This window comes from Nanorana parkeri, unplaced genomic scaffold, assembly GCF_000935625.1.
Source record: "Nanorana parkeri isolate BGI_ZX_2015 unplaced genomic scaffold, ASM93562v1 scaffold508, whole genome shotgun sequence".
Lineage (NCBI taxonomy): Eukaryota > Metazoa > Chordata > Amphibia > Anura > Dicroglossidae > Nanorana > Nanorana parkeri.
The window spans coordinates 67,204-72,791 of NW_017306776.1; positions in this window are offsets into that span (position 1 = coordinate 67,204).

Genomic DNA, 5,588 nt, shown 5'->3' on the forward strand with positions numbered 1-5,588 from the left:
TAATTTTTTATCACTTTTTAATTTTAATTATTCATTTGTACTTATTTTTCCCCCTAATTTTTATTTATTTTATAAATTTTTATTGTTTTTTTTTTAACATTTTTATTTTATTTAACAAGCGTTTTGACCCCATAGACTTTAATGGGAAGTCAGAAGTAGATGACACTAACAATAACACTTAGGAGGAACATGTTTGTTCTAGAGTTGAAGGTTCCTGTTCAAGGTTTGTAGAGAAAGAGGTAGCAGATGAACTGGCTCTCTTATAGCTTCACAAAGTATTTATTCTAGGGTTCTTCTAAGTAGGGTTGCCACCTGTCCGGGATTCACCTGGACAGTTCGGGTTTTGAATGCTGTGTCCGGGTTTCATGGCAGCAGAAACCCGGACACAAGATGTCAGGCAGACGGGGACAACCAAAATTAAGATAGGGGCTACTGGCGCTCCACTGAAAATAGTGATATTTACATATGAACGGGTGGCACTAATTACATATGAATAAGCCGCGACTCATTCTCCCAAAAAAATATCCACGTGTCGCCAGAGTGTTCGGGTTTCGCTTGAAGAAAAGGTGGCAACCCTGCTTCTAAGACAACTTCTAACTATAGTTGTTGGACCATTAACTGATCATTTTAATCAATCTCTTCTAACAGGAGAGGTTCTCCATGACCGGCAGACATTGAATCTATCCACAAGAAGGGTAATAAGGAAAAAGCTGGTAAATAACTAAACAAATAACTAAGTAGTGGAATCACTCTTAAAAAGCAAGCTAGGACCCAACCCTTAGATGATTCATAAGCAGTTGCCTGAAGCATAGATATCAGGGTGTGGTTGTTCTAAAATTGGGTTCATTCGGTACACAATTTGGCATTGCCGGAAGATTGGTGAAAGCAGTGGAAACTCAAGTTCAATGTCTCTAAATACAAAATGTTACACTTAGGGAAAAGGAATCCTCTAATTGAGTACAATTTGGGGGTGCAATGTCAGCTGGTACTACAGTGGAATAATATTTGGGGTGCTTGTTTCAGATAATTGCAACTTGAGCAAACAGTGTAACCTGGCAGTGGGGAAATTAGGGGGATCACCAGTGGAAGGAAGGAGGTATTCATTCCCCTATATAGATCTTTAGTTATCACTAGAGGAATCACCAGCAGGAGGTCCTGATTCCTCCATTTTAGATCTTTAGTTATCACTAGAGGAATCACCAGGAGGAGGAAGGAGGTCCTGATTCAGGGGCGGACTGGGTCGGGGGCAGGGTGGCAATTGCCCCCCGAGCCTCTCTGATGCCACCACGCAGGCCCCTTGACCCCCGCTGCCACCTGCACCCGGCCGGCTCTGTGATCGGTGCGGCCGCTACTTGTCAAGGAGGTGCTCGGGAGGTCCCAGCAGGGGGCCCTCTAACATGCCATGAGTATTAAAAAAAAAAAAATTGGTTTATCTTATGTTCCCAGAGACATAATTTGTCAGAGGACGCTCTCCTGAATCCGGGGACTGTCTCCAGAAATCGGGGATGAATGTAAGGCTGCAACAACTAATCGACTAAGTCGATTATAATCGATGACTTATAAAATTTTTCAACATTTTCAATCATCGATGGATCAGCTTTCGATTAGTTGTCCCTGTTCACGGCTTCACACACACTGCATGCCGCACCTCCTCCCCGCCTCACGCTTGCCACTGCCAGACCTGCTTGCCCACATCCACACGCCACACCTCCTCCCCGCCCCACGCTTGCTGCTGCCAGACCCGCCCGCATCCACGCTCCACATGCCGCACTTCCTCCCCGCCTCACGCTTGCCACTGCCAGACCTGCTCACCCACATCCACGCTCCACACGCCTGCCCGCCTCACCCTTGCTGCGGCCAGACCCGCCCACATCCACACGCCGCACCTCCTCACGCACTCCGCCCACATCCACGATCTATACAGCGAAATGCAGAATACCACCAGCTATAGAGGACTACAAGTCCCACCAATAGTACATTATTGCTGGTGGAATACCGCATTGCGCTGTATAATGTATTGCTGGGATTGTAATCCTCTATAGCCGGTGCCATTTTGCATTGATTGCTGTATAATTTTACACTTTATATTGCACACCACACTTTTTTTTTCTTATTTCCACCGCTCCAAGCTTGCTCCTGTGATGGACTACAATCTCAATACAAACTAGTAGTCCATCACTGGAGCCATTTGTTTTGGAGCAGAGAGCCCGCACTGACCACCTGGCGGTCCGCATTGGCCGCCTGAGAGCCTATTTAGGGAGCCACCTCTGCTGCACACACATGCACCCGTGAAACTCTCTGGACCCCTGGTGAGAGCCCGCACAACCCTCCTGAGACCCTTTAGACATCAGGCGGAGAACCCAGAGCAACAGAGTATGTAGCTTCATATTATTCTGCATTGCGGTGTAACGTATTGCTGGGATTTGTAGTCCTCTATAGCTGATGCTCTTCTGCATTGCTGTATAATGGTATTGCTGGGAATTGTAGTTCTCTATAGCTGTTGGTAGTCATTATTGCTGGGATTTATAGTCCTCTATAGCTGATGGTATTCTGCATTGTTGTGTAATGTATTTCTTGGAATTGTAGTTCTCTATAGCCAATGCCATTCTGCAATGCTGTACAATGTATTTCTGAGTTAGTGGCAGAACTACCAGAGTCAAGCAGTCATGCACACACACAGCCCTGACGAGGCATCCCTCCCCTACCAGTGTGCTTTACATTTCCTAAACCGATAAATACATTCGCACTACTGTTACATGGATGGCAAAAGTGGCAGAAAGGGGCGGGGAAGAGGCAGAGCTGGAGGGGGGCCAAGTTGCTGCACCATGGGCCTCTGGGTTGTACTTGCCCCCTGGGCTAAAAGTTGCCAGTCAGCCCCTGTCCTGATTCCTCTATATAGATCTTTAGTTATCACTAGAGGGATCTCCAGCAGTAGGAAGGAGGTCCTGATTATCTTATATAGATATTTGGTTATCACTAGAGGGATCTCCAGCAGGAGGAAGGAGGTCCTTATTCCTCTATATATTTCTTTAGTTATCACTAGAAGGATCACCGGTAGGAGTAAGGAGGCCCTAGTTACTTTATATTGCTCATGAGTTATCACTAGAGGGATCTCCAGCAAGAGGAAGGAGGTTCTGATTCATCCATATAGATTTTTAGTTATCACTAGAGGGATCACCAGGAAGAAGGAAGTCCTGATTCCTCTCTATAGATCTTTAGTTATCACTAGAGGGATCACCAGGAGGAAGTAAGTCCTGATTCCTCTATATAGATCTTTAGATATCGCTAGGAGGACACCAGCAGAAGGAAGGAGGTTCAAAAACTGACCTTGGAAAGTATTATTTACCAAAAGAGTAGCTGATGCTTGGGACAGTTTGCCAGCAGAGGTAATTAGTGAGTCAACAGTAAGTGAATTTAAACCTGCTTGAAACAAAAATGGATCTATACTTAAACGGTTATTAAACCCTCAGCAGTTTTTGCATATATCAACTACTAGCAAGCAGTAGATATATGCAAAAACATAAAAAAAAGATTTAAAAAGGGTTTAAACTTACCTTTGTCTTCGCCACGCACTCCTGTCTGAACATTTGAAGAGTCTTGGGCGGCCGCAAAGGATCTTGGGGCGGGCGAATGCACAGTTCAGATGTTCGGCTGGGAGACGAGGAGAGACACAGGGTAAGTCTATGGAGCAGCGTGCACCAGCAAAGACTCCGTGGGACATCAGAGAAGAGGAGGACAGAGGAGTCAGCGCTGGATCGGAGACCCGCACCAGCGCTGAAGGGACAGCTGAAAAGGACAGGAAAGAAGATGATCGAATCACTTAAAGTAAGTCCCTACAGCAGGATTGGGAAGGGGCAAAAAAAGTTTCACTTTAATGTCACTTTAAGCAAATATACTATATATATATAATAAAACAAAATAATAAATAAATAAATAAAAAGGAGCAGACTTGATGGACCACTTGGTTATTTTCTTCCAATCTTTTTCTTCCACCACTCTTCTATATTTCTACTGTATGCTGTGACAATAGCGCCACATTTTTGCTGTACAAATCATAAAAGGTAAATGTATTCTAAAAATCTGTGTTGTAAAATGAGTCCCATGATTGCTTCAGGGGCTGTAGCTGACCTGTCACCCTTATATTTATAGCACAAGGAACATTAGACAAAAATGCAAAAAAATGAAATAACATTTAATTGCACGTAAGTGTCTCAACAAAGACTAAGGGGAATAAGAGCAGAATAGAAAATCAATGAAAAGAGTTAAAAAAAAGGTTGAAGAAACATTTTTTAAATGTAAATGAATAGTAAAATTAAAAAAGAAAAAAATAATTTAAAAAACCCCAAACAATTGTGCAGAGCTAGCAGTGACAGCTAGCTCCACCCAACTGTTTCCTGTAGAGTCTTCTAGCAGGTCCCAGCCAATGAATAACAACTGGGCGGAGCCGGCCGTTCCGCCCAGTTCTGATTGTTTAATGACAGATCAGCGTCCTCAGGTCATTTGGGGACGCTGATCTGTCATTGCAACTGGGCGGAGCCAGTCGTGAGATCACAGCTGGCTCTGCCCAGCTGTCATTTGCGGGGCTTACGGCAGGCCGTTCGCCCCGCTTCGGCTGTCACTTTGGCTCAGTCGAGCCGAAGCATATGCCTTCGGCTTGGCTGAGCCGTTCGCCCACCTTTGGCTGCTGTACTATTGTGAATAGCCCATACAGCAGCCCTTTGGCTCGACTGAACCGAAGGGCTCCGGTGGCTGAATAGAGCCGAAGGATTAGCCGAAGCTACGGCTGGATCCTTCGGCTCCTACGTGAATAACCCCCTGATGAGTCACATGTAAACATGCATTGCATTAAGCCAATTCTTTGACTGCTGATGTGCCAAAATGTCCCAAAAATTGGACATGCCGCAAATTGTGTAACGAACCACAGTGTAGGGCACTATGGTGCCATGCCATGATTTGCAGCCAGCTACAACGCATGTGTGATGCCTTAGTGCTTTGGGGGCCATTCAAAATAAACAGCACCACAACGCAGCAATGTGTGTAACATGCTAGTGGTTATCCCAAAGCAAAGATGTAAATGAGCCCTAAATAGAAATATCCAGCCTGTCGTGCTCAGAACTTTATAATAATAAAGTTTTATTCAAGACGTCCAGAAAACGTATGAAAAAAAAGTATTGAAATTTTCCTGAATTTACAGCCCAATTCCAGACAGATGGTTTTTTTTTTGGCTTTGCATACAGTGGTAAAGGGTTGGAACACCTGTCAGTTTTTACTTTAGGCATTTTTCCTAATTGGAGAGATTTCCCATCAGTTCCTGTTCTGACCCCCGTCACTTGGACAGAAAGCAAGAGAAAGGAGCAACCGAGAGAGTACGCATTTTACCTAGCAGAGGTGCTAATAGAGCAAAACGCATAGCCGATGCCTATTTCAATGAGGCTTTTTGTATATTTATTATTGCACTGCATGTACTCTTGTAATGAGAAACCACATGTTCAAATATCCTGCAAGACAATATATAGTACATAATATCATATATTATAGATTATAAATAATAGATACAATTTACTAGATTATAAATAAAATATTAAACG